General features: G+C 36.1%; 1 long non-coding RNA gene across 3 annotated transcripts in view; it reads left to right on the top strand.

The window, feature by feature from the left end:
• LOC107319239 overlaps nucleotides 1-12,186 on the top strand; it is a 197,489-nt gene that overhangs the window by 410 nt on the left and 184,893 nt on the right. For all 3 annotated transcript variants that reach the window (XR_001557698.2, XR_001557697.2, XR_001557696.2), the window contains exon 2: nucleotides 9,858-9,957. This is a non-coding gene — a long non-coding RNA (uncharacterized LOC107319239). The remainder of the gene's footprint in view (nucleotides 1-9,857; nucleotides 9,958-12,186) is intronic.

Here is a 12,186-nt window from a genome sequence, read left to right as displayed (position 1 = left end):
CCAGGGTCCTGTCCAACCTGGTCTTGAACACCTTTGGGTCTTCCTCGTTTCCTCCCCTGACCACAACTAACACCCTCCAGGTTCTCGCTCTTTGATCCCCCTGGCTTCCATCCATCCCTCTGGTGTTGCTGTGCTGGTGGTTTTTCACAGCTGTTCATTAAATGCATCCTCCAGAGGGAAAGCGAATTCCCTTTAAACCTAAACGTCCCTATTTTCTTCCTTTAATACACAACATTACAGCAGGAGAGGGTAAATACAAGGTATTTTGATAAAGACGTTTATCTATTTCGAAACTTGTTAACTATCTGACATGTTGCAGTCAGTGCCCATCGGAAGGTCACACCAAATCGCACAGCTGTGTACTTTTTGCTCTCTGAATTTACAGCGTTATATCCTGAAGTGCAATGCAACTGTTGCTTGGTTAAATGGGGTGAGTTACACCTGTGCATACAGCGTTTACACATACTCATGCACTCTGAAACAGGATATGGTTCTAATGTCGATGTTATGTTTGAGAAAGGTGATCGATTTTCCTTAATATATATTTCATTTTTCTGAAAAGATTCCCCTTATTTGTAATTAAGCTCTATTTGCTTTCCCAAGTTAAATTACGCTCTGATACACACACTCAGTTGCTGGGCAATTTGAGGAGGTAGTTGGTGCCATCGGCTGTTTGAATGTGGTCACTGCAGCCATTGCTGCGTTGCAGCCTCTGTTAACCAAAAATGAAATTGTAAGCAAGAAACTTTACAGTAAAAATTAAACGACAAACAACTTTGAGGTACAAAATATAATGAAAAGGCTGAAATAAGATGCTTTTTTTTCTTTCTCTCACGTCAGCACTAGTTTTTGGAGCACCCCAGGGTAGCTGAAAATGTACTGGTTTCTAAGTAAAGTGGGTAATGTTTGGTGCTCCTTATATAGATGGGGTATTTTGCCACGCATATGTTATAAAACTTGCACTTACTGCAGAATTTATTGTGATCTGTATAATTCTCTATAATCTGTATTCTGAGGTGATTTTCATACAGTGGTATGAAACGTCTCTCAGGGAGATCATTGCAAGTGAGTAAGGTTCCTTAAGACTGTGTTCCAACGTACTAAGCTTATACAGTGTATGACATTTTAATGTTCAAGATAAACTAGAACCCTGTGATTCAGAAAGTTTCGTTTTGTAGAGCTGACTGCAAGGCAGAGTTCTTAATGAACCCATTGATCAAAGCTTTTGTTTTATTTCTTTGGTTTCCAGAGGAAAACTGTTGGAGAATTATCCAAGGTATAGATTCTGCAACTGTCAGTTTCTATTACTGATTTTGTATCTGTCCCTTAATTTTAGATTAATTACCTTTCTTTGTTCCAAGCTCTTTAAAATTGTAAGCATTTGAATCTTTCAAAAAGGAAGAAAAAGAAAAGTATTGTGATTACACGTGTCAGTTGCTGAATGTTGGTAATAATTCATTCTCTCTTTATGCAGTGGTGTTTGCATTGGTTTGGGTTTTTTTTAAGCTTTTTGAGTGTGTTAGCTCAGGTTTCTTAATTAGTTGCAAAGAGCTGCAGGTGTATTGGCAAAGACCATCATTTAGCCTGGGAAATGTTCCAAGAAACAATTTATTTTTTTTTTCTTTAATGTAAATATTTAGCTGTGTTATTATGACTTAATTTAAACACTCCACGCTGTGTGTTTGCTGTGTATTTAAATCCTGGAGTTTCACTTGAATGACTGACAACACAAGTGATAATCTAAGCGTATAATGTTTAATGTGAGAGGGTATTGAACACTACTGAAATACTTGTGGAAACAACGAGCGGGATTTGAATATCACCATCATAGAGGTGTCTGAGGAACACACAGCTCGGCTTCAGCTGATATGCTGCAAATGTGCCTTGCTCAGTTGCCACTTTGAGGCGAAAAATGGGTAATGAGCAAAGTTTGTGCAGTGGCAAAATGACAGCAGTAGTCTTGTTCTTTACAGTAGTTGTCTTAGTTATAAGATCCTAAGCTATACTTAGGATCCTGAGCACCACTTTGGCTTCATTACTTTTGCAGCCTAGGAGACTATTTTTTTTTGGTTTTAATAACAACAACAAATTAATGTTAATCAATGAATATCTTGCTCTTAGTGTCACTACAGAAATTTAAACCCTCTTTCAAGATAGGAGCTCCCAGGTGGTTTCAGGGACGTCTATACCAGCATGAAAGTGCGTCCTTGTCTGGCTATGGTACGGTAGCGCATTCCAGTGAATGAAGTTGTTTCTCCTGGTCAGATGTTTGCATGGGCACTGGTTTCTTCAGCAGTGTGTTCCAGAAACTGATCTCAAATTTTTAATTTTATTTGAATGTAGAGATTGTAGTAGAGGATGCCAATATTTGACTGACATTTTCTTGTACAGAACAACATTTTTTTTCTTCAGTTAAAGACGAATATTTTCCCCCATAGAATATATTGTGCTTTTTAAGCTTTATTGTATAGAAAGATGGCAGGAAAAGACTTCCTGTACTTTTCTCTCTATGGGATGACGTCTTAGAAAACAATTGTATACACATCTTAAAGATTTTGCTGATATATTTACACTGTAGCTGACAATTGTCTTTTGAAAGATCTTTCTGAAAATGACGCAGTCAAGAATCAGGCTTGCAGACTTTCTGTGGGAATACTGACCAATGTAATCATATTAACGTAAGTGGGATTAATCATTAGCTGTTGTAAGTTAGAATATTGTCACAGATTTCAGTTAAATTTGACTGACAGGACATGGTAAGCTTGCACAGTAGTGGCATAATTATCTAACCGACCTGTTGTTCCTCACATAAAAACAGAGATGCATTTACATTTCCTTGCAGTGTATTTTATTGGATGGATGTCTTAGAGCAAAGATAGTTTAATTAAATATCAGTGAAAGGCTTTTTCTAGACACAGACATCAGGAAATTGCTTTAGCCCTCTAACATTTAGAAATCATATTTAGAGCAATGGGATGCCTCCTTGTGCTTGCTTTCACAACGGTGGAAAATAAAACAACATTTTCATGAAGGTATGATGCCATTTCAGCTTGTTCCACCAGAAGTTATAAAAGACAGCTCTAAGTTTTGTATTCTGATAAGGACTTCAGGATCAAAATCCAGGAGAAAGAACTTGGTGGTTGTGTTATATGACAGATGACATTTTTGAGACTTATGTCAATCATGTTATGGACCTTTGCATAGTGGTATCCTGCCAGTCCCATCATCTCTATTAGATCCTATCTATTCATCTCTATTAGATCAAGAAGTTAGGACTATCTTTGACTGCATTTGAGCTGTATGTGAGTGCTGTTAAATGCAATTTTGTAATAGAAATGAAATATCGTTATCAAAATTCCCCACCTGGCCATTGTCTACTGATAAGTAGTTTAAAACCACCTCCTATGACTTAGAACACTATATTTATTTAAACGTATGCCTACTTCTGTGCCCAGTTAATCTGTAGTGATTTATATTAGGTGAGGATTGGAAAGAGATTAATGCTTACTGATTTAGATGCTGCTTGTTTTTCTACTATAAACACTTGAACTGTAGCCTTTTCACTCTGCGAGCCTTGAACATATATAGGTAGTAGTGATTTTGAATTTTGTCTTAATTCTCAATGATGCTAAAGATCAGATTACTGAAGGCAATAATGTGCCTAATGTCTGTTCATATGTCAAATTTCAAAACAGAAAAGTTATGTCCAAATACCTGTAAGAAGTTGTGGATTACACTGATGTAATTTGGGAGTTAGCAGTATTGATATAATTGGGTCTATTGTTGCTTAAAAGCAGAAAGCAAAAAGAGACTTTGTTAATAGTTCTTCAGTATTTGAACTCTTTCCCTGAAAAGCTTGTCCGACAGTAACCCTGTTGCTTTCCCTGTCCACCAAGAAACTCATTACAATAGTTGCTGTGATACCAGAACTGTACAACTGAGTTGGGAATTGAACTGTGGTCTTCCACACCTCAAAGCACCGTGTGATCTGTGCTAGCTGTTAATTAATTGTGTCAATTTGTTAGATGACAGCAAAATCAATCCTGTCAGCTTCGCTATTTTAGAAACATCATTACTATATTAAATTTATTACTTGGAATTCAATGTATTCAGAATTACATCAAGAAAAATAAAAGCACAAATGATGAAAATCTTCACAGTTTCTTTACCCAAACATATAAATTTGGAGAAATGTAGGTTTTATAATTCACTCTGTTTGTTTCAAAGTTTCCTCTACCAGACAAAGCCCTTCATATATTTTAATTAAAAGCCACAGAAGGAATAAATTGTCCTTGGCATATGTCATGCTAATAAGCACTGGTTAGTTTGAAAATACATGTTCATTGGTTTTACATGATAATTTCCCTTTGAACCAAAAGACCCTATTTATATAGAAACATTTTCTGGAAGCAGTAGGGGGCATCGTTTCACTTTTGTAATTCTTCAGAGACATTATCCCAGTGCATAATGTGTGCAAACTGAATTTTCTGTTTTGTTTATGGCATTAATCCTAGGGTTAAGGTTGGCCTGTGGTGAGCAATAATAAGTTTAACCTTTGACTTCATACAGTAAGATGTAATTTATCATTTCTAGACTCTTCTGTAAGTGCCATTACCCTCACTTCTCTTTAAGATAGAGACAAGTGAGCACTTGATTTCACTTAATATCAGTGATCTCTAGATGAAAAACATTAATTTAATTCATTTATTCTGTGAGCCTAGTTCTTATCCCGCAAATAGGACTTTTAATCAGTACAATTTACTTTCTATTAAGTGTGTTTTAGTCAATTTTTGTAATTTATAAAATGTTATGTCTTCACATATAATTCTAGCAAGTAAAATAGAATGTCTCAATAGACCCAAACTGTAAGAAATATAGAAACAGAGCAAGCAAGCAAAACATCCACATTTCTATATTTATTTGTTGCGTTGTTATATTCAGGAAAGCATTTTAGAATTCAAGACAGGGATGATTTAAGAATTAGCAGCAAGTGTGTTGACAGTTTTTTGTGGCCATTATTGTTCACTTATAAGCTATGTGAATTTGTTAGTTATAAAAATTCCCTGTTTTTGTTCTCGTGACTTTTCTTTTAGTTTTATTTTAAAGCACTGCTTTTTAGTTATCATTATATATTTACTTTTTATTTTTTTGTAATGGATTTATAGTATTTACAGTAAGTTTATTAGTTACCATGCTCTTCAAGGAAGAAAAAGCGTATACTCTTAAATTGTGTGTATTGTGAGTGCATAACCTTGATTCTTCAGAAATATTTGTAGAATGTCCAACATCAGCTGATTTCTTACAGAACATTTTGGTTTCAGGGAAGAATCATTTAGGCAAACTCATTCAGGCTTGTGTCCCTTAGTGAGACCAGATTTCTGAATCTCTCTTTCCATCGTAACAGATCTGTTACATTTTGATAATGAGACCTTCTTAATCATAGCAACCGTCTCATTAAATGTTGCCATTATTTAAAAAGTATAAATATGAGTTAAAAGGGGAAATAATTTGAATAAAAATTATTTGTATATAAAATTTATACATATTCTTCTCTTACTACATACTAATTACTCTTACTAATGCTTGGAAAGGTTCAAAATATGTATTTTTCAGCCTTCGTTTAACATTTCAGGAGGGTAAAAATGAACTATAAGAACTCTAACCACTTTTAACCCCTTCACATGATACAGAAAATGTGTGCAGTTATGTAATTTGCATGGTAATACAACCCATGATCATTACATTTGGTCATCAAGAGCTACTTGATAGTAGTTTCAGTCTAGTTCCTCATTTTAGATTAACTGTTTAGCAACTAAAGAGGCTGACAATATCCATATTGTCTGTTGACATTTGAATCCTCACTAGCTTGTTTAATGGAATTTGTCTTTTGGCTGAACTTGCTCACAGCAATGAAAAAGTGATTAGTTAATTATTGTAGTTATATGTAAGAGATATGTGGAATATTACGAATCCAACAGCATACAATAGAAACAGGTGAATTGTTGGAGTAATAGATTCCACAAAATTGTGGGAGGATAATTTAGAAAATCTTCCTGAGGCCTGTTTTTCATAGATATTCCCTGTAACTTCCCTTATGTTTGAATTATTACATGATGCAGGTATAATAGGAAGAGCTGAAGGTACCAAATGGTTTCGCACACTGCAGCTATGCTGAGTTGAATGAGCTGAAATGTGAGTTAAAGAGGAGAAAGTTATTCCAGAGATACTTTTTTTATATGTCATATTTCCTGTTCAATAAGAGTAACGGTTTTTTGATAGGCCAGGCTGCGTTATTTGAGCACAGAAGAGCTGTGTGAAAAACAAATGGTGCTCTGGTTCTTGGTGAACCAAGAAAATATATTGTGCAAAACTATTATTCACACTGTAATATGCTATATGAAAATAACTATGTTTTTAATGGATACCAAATCTCAAGAAAGACAATCCTTCTCATGGTGCTGGAGCACCAAGGTATGCTAACTTACACTAGGATAAAAGGAGAATTCTTCAGCTATTGATAATAAACTGTTACTTTGCATGCTGTTTGTTAGCAGAACTGTTGTGTTTGGAAATACTGGTTTATTGGTGTAATGGAAATGCTAAGCCATGGCCTGAAGCAGTGATGGAGCACATGGCAGGAAGGCAGGGCCACCCCAGGGGAGCTTAGGTGCATGCAGTATACTTGAATGTCTGGAAGGGGTGGAGCCAGGATGCACCCCTTCCCAGACCTCATTTAAGGGTTGGCAGTGGAGGTGAGGGGATCTTGCTGGAGATCCCTGCTTTTCTGTGACAGCTTCTTTCCTTTGTTTCTGTGCCCCAGCTGTTGTGTTTGAGCATAACTTCTCTTGTTGCAGCATAGGTTTTTGCTGCTCTGCTTTTACTGTTGTTTTCCAGCATGTTACAGGTGGTAACTGATAATTCAAGTCAATTGTATTGGTAACTGAAAAGGGAATAAAATGCAAAGATAACAGGTGTTTTGTAGATACATTAGTCTGACAGTGGAAGTGGTATCTCTGAGGTGTATACAGTAAAATGTCCTGATTCCTACCATTCTCAGGGTAGTCAAAGGCTTTTTTTTTTTTTAAACTATTGGTATTTAATGTGCAGTTATGACTATATGTAAAATGGTGGAATATCAAGACAAGATGTAATATTTCTTTTGAGGTGTCTGTCCTACTACTAAAGAAATGCTGCCTTGACTGCAAGGACCAAGAGTAATTCAGGAATGCTGTGTCTTTCTTCTACTTAGAAGCTCACAGAAATGCTTTTAAGTAACTACTGCTTCCTCTGCTGTCACGTGTTTTTCCCAAGTTGCCTGGGGAGGTCATGTTCATAGTAGGATTTGGAATGAATAGAGGAGTGCTAGTGTGAGCGTGTTAGTTCTGTAAGTACATTGCTGTATATGGATTTTAATTCCTCATTTTACATGGATTGTAACAAATGGCAGATGCTATCAAAATATTGTTCTGAAGCCTCTTTCTTAATTTGAGTAATTCTTCTTTGAGATAGAAAAAAGATGTAGTAACTATGAGTTACCTGTCTGTGTGGTATGTAATATCTGCTATGAGTAAAACATGTATATGTAATATGTGGGATTTAGCAAACTAGTGGTAGTCTTTTAAAGGCTGAGTGGAATACAGCTCTGGTCCCTGATGTGCAAATATACACCTTCATTTTTCTCCTGTATTCCTTTGTGCTTTTTTGTTGTAGAAACTGTAATCACTAAATACTTATGAGTAAATTTGTTAGCTACAGGGAAAAAGAAAGAGCTTCCTTACTTGTCAGAGACAGCATATGTAAAGGTCTTCCATGACTCTTCTTTCTAAGTAAGTGGAAGTGTCCTCTTTCTGCTGTGTGGATGGTAAGAAAGTCACATCTCAGTGGCACTGAACATGGATTAGGATCTTCATTCTACCTTCCCTTTCTGGTGAGTTTCTTCTTGCTACAGCAGGCTTTTTTAGGTCAGCAGGATGGTTAGCCTTTAAAAATAGCAAGTAAAAATTGGGAGAAGGGGAAAGTTGTGGCTCATGTGGAGAAGAGAAGCACTTTGGTGGATGACGATGAATAAAAGTCTTGCAGCAGGGAGCTTCTGCTGACCCATTACTTTTAATCATTCTGGAGCTTTTCTGCAGTGGACACTTGCTCTAACTGCAGATAAGTTATTGGTGCACCTAATCTGATGCAGCTTCTGGTGCAGATAGGTAAAGTTAGTCTTTGCAGGATAATAGTGCATCGAACAGGGATAAATCCTCCTGGTGCAGTTAAAGTATTTGCTTATCTGCAGTGGAAATGTGTGCAGGTGCCCCTGGCTATCAGTGGCTTTTCACTGGGGCATGTTCCCTTTTGGAAACAGAAACTTGAAAGCTGAAAAAATTAAGTGGGAAACTATAAACGAGTGATAATTACCTCTTGCACAAATAAAAGTGAAAAGCAAAGAATTGTTTTGGAATTTTCTTCTGTGGTAGAGACTGTACCAACGATGGTTACTTTTTATCTCCTCTAAAGTCTATGCTGCTTTGGCCAGTGGCCAGCAGAAGAATTGCATTCTGACAGTTTTGCCTTTTTATAATCCCATCAAATACTCGTAACTACCCAATTAAGGCAGCTCCTCTTCCACTAACATGCTTTTTTCCTTGTATTTTCTGTCAATTTTTTTCTTCTTCTGAGCTTAAATACTTGAATTACTGCTTCAAAAGGACAGATGAACATTTTTAGATATGCTGAGATTGCTTCTTTCTCTTTCTTTTTTTTCTGATGGGCTGTTATGACTTAAGGGCTTTACAGATCCTAATGCAGTGGCATCTGAATGAAGTTTCCTTACATGTGAAGTCTGGCTGTGGATTTCAATGTGTTGTCTTTTCTCTCTATTCTTTTTGTAATACAGAAATTTCTGGGAATATTCAAGGAGTGCAGTACTCTTCATTTTCAGTTGTCAAGGTAGCTGACAGCTTATTGTTGTATTATGAATAAATTATGCCAGGGTTCACACTTAAAACAGAAGCACAATTGTTTCCTTTTTTTTTTTTTTTTAATTTGACAGCTTAAGTTTGTATTAAGCACAGCATCACCTGGATGCATTCTGCATGAAAATATAGACTATTCAGAGCCAGTTACTAACCCAGAGCTTTTACAGTTTCTCAAATGCCCTGAAGTGATTCTGCAGGCTACTATGGGATATGAATATGAGAGAGAACAGGGGGCTTTGAGTAATGTATAACAGGCTGCAGTATCAGCAGATGTCATTGTTTGGCAACTGTTTTCAATAAGAAGGTCTTTATTGCAAAGTGTTGTGTTGAGATGTCTAACCATATTGATAGAAAAAGGGCTGAGTTTGTGTACTTACTTTAGGTTGCCTTTTCACATCTAAAGTAACTGCATAGCTGGGATTGTGGTTTAAATGTTGTCTGTATACTTGTAAGTCAACTAGCTTTGTTCCACGTTTGGTGCACATGTTTTTAACAGCAATGTTTGAGATGTTTAAGCTTAGTCTTGTCTTAGTGCTGCCTGAAGAGCTTCTGGTTCCCATACATCTAACAAGACTCTTTGGAACAGGCACTTTGCTGAAAGCTGAAGGAATGAACTGTAGATGTAGTCCTTCATTTAAGTATTTGATCGACATTGGTTGTAGGTGACTTGGAAATAACAGAGGCAGTGTGTGCCAAAATAAAAATTGCAGTTTGTCTTTTGTCCTTCGATTTGTATATGTTGGATGATTAACTGAAGAGCATCAAGGCATGTTATGTCTTAAAGATGACTGTCTTTGATTTCAGTGGACTTCCAATCATTTTCTTAGTGACATATTAATGACTGTCAGAAGGTGTAGTAGATTGTGATCCTGATTCTTCTTTCTATTGTAGCTCTAGAATGCCAGAAGTTATGGAATCCTTGCTCCATCTCAAGAAGAGGACCATGATCTGAATAGTTACAGAAGAGTTTTCTTGTCCTGCTGCTTTTACCGTAAGTTCTAATGCAAAGATATTTTTATATTATTATAAAAGGAAAAAGTCACTGTCACTATGGAAAAATTAGTTAATCCTGAAATAGCAAAATAGTGCAGACAGTTAACATGCAAGCCTCAAAACTCCCAGCCAGTTGGAATACGTGGTTGTGGAAAATGAAGTTTAGAGTTGGCTAAAATATGTGAAATATTTTCCATGTGACTTCAGCTCTGCCTATGATCGTTTTCACAGCTTGCTTAGCTTCCCATTAGATGTCCAGTAGTGTCTGTATCCAATAGAACACTGGGTGTTCTCAGGGTATACCTGTTGTTGTTTGTTTCATTTTAAAATGTACAGAAGTGATGCTGTTCTTCCCACTTTTGCTATCTCCTAGGCTAATTACTTTTTAATTTTTAAGTAATCATCTTTTCTGTTTCTTCCTTTACCTGTGTTCCCTTCTGGTGAATGTTTTAAATTTCTATTATTTCTTTATTCTCTCATTTATTTTTAAACTGCATAGCTGTATTCAGAGGTGCAATGAGTGCGGGTATCTGTTGTGTGGGAAGGAAAAACCCCAACAGACTGAACTATTATATTTTATAAAACAAATTTTGTTCTTATTACTTAAAAACAATACAAAAAGTCCAAACCACACTCCTACTAAATTTGAATATTCAGTAAAATTACAATTTCTTCCATGTTCATCACAGGAAAATCTTCTTAGGTTTTCTCTTGTCGAACATATTTGAAGTATTTGACTAGCAAAACTGCAGTCTCAGTACTCTGCTATTGCCATGGTTTGTAGTAAACAGTGTTGTTTAAAGGGTTGTGGATTTGACAGGTTCATATATATATGCATTCTGTGCCTTCATGACTGTATGAAGGTCCACTTGTTTTATTTCATAGCCACTAAATTTCATTGCTGTGCAGGCATTATTTTACTTGTTGAGATTGCTCAAGAATGGAACGTTTTTCTGATTTTCTTTTTTCTTCAGGTGAAGTCAGATAAGTCATAAGTATGTCATCAAGTTTGAGAAAATTAAATTTGAAAATGTTCTTATTCTTCCAAATTTTATTTTAAAAGACAGTACCCTTTTCCAGCACTGACCTCTGGTCATCTGCACAGGAGGTTGTATTTCTGCAGATCAGAAAGATTTAATAGTTTTTTTTTTGTTTTTTTTTTTTTAAAGTAATAATGCAGCAAGAAGAGAAATTCTATCTTTTTTTTTTTTTTTGTCTTTGCAGACCTAGAATTCTCAATTTCCATGGGTTAGTTGGAGCACTGGATATTTCTGTTTACGTCCAAAAGAGACTAGCCAGTGATTTGAGTGAATGGGAATTCATTCCCTTTGACTATCAGAACCACCTTTACTGTTACGGTTGTAGAAGACAGTAATTAAAATATATTTAATATAAGCCACCCTCATTTTGAAGCTGCCTCAGTTTGCAGCCCTGAGGGAAGCCAAGTAATTAAGTTTGGAGGCAGCACTGAAGCAAAGACAAATAATGATTTGGACAGCACCAGCATAATGGAAGGTTTCCATTAGATTCTAGAATGCTGTTTTTGACCCTTAGTGGATATACTGCTCCAAGTACTTTTAATTTCATTAAAATTTAATATTGGATATTTTAAATAGAAACAATAATATTAAACTCTGGTTATTCTCCAGAATGTCCATTCTCTGCTACAAAAGTAATGCTTTTTAACTCAGGTGCTTGATTGGAATTAGCAATCCAAGTCTCTCCAATAGCCCCCCCCCCCCCACCATGCATACAAACCAAAGCTTGTTGCAGGAGCAGGCAACAAATTAACTTGGGGTGGAATTACAACCAGCAATTGGAGTAATCTGTGGGTGGAGTAGAGTGCTAGACAGAAGGCATGTGAGCAGAGAAAGGTGAAGTTAACCCTGTTTCTGTGGGCTAGGTAAAATGAGCAATTATGTGATTGTAACTGCATAGGAAATGGTATTTAAGTACCCATCTCTGCAGTTAAAATTTGGGCGTTTTAATACTTGCAGGATAGATAAGTACATAACTGTTTCTGAAAAATTTCTTTTTCCAAGGATTTCTGGCAATGTTTGCCTCTTCACAAACCATTGAGAGTTTGAACGAAGGTTTCCAGGATGACTGCCTCATTTCTGTTGAGTTCTGCAACTTAGATTCCATTGTTTCCTAAATGTTGATTGTGATGCATCATCTGCTGGCAATGTGTATGTATGCACGTAATATGTATTTGTAGGCATACATT

This window comes from Coturnix japonica, chromosome 11 (genome assembly GCF_001577835.2).
Source record: "Coturnix japonica isolate 7356 chromosome 11, Coturnix japonica 2.1, whole genome shotgun sequence".
Lineage (NCBI taxonomy): Eukaryota > Metazoa > Chordata > Aves > Galliformes > Phasianidae > Coturnix > Coturnix japonica.
This window is presented reverse-complemented; position numbering and strand designations above follow the sequence as displayed.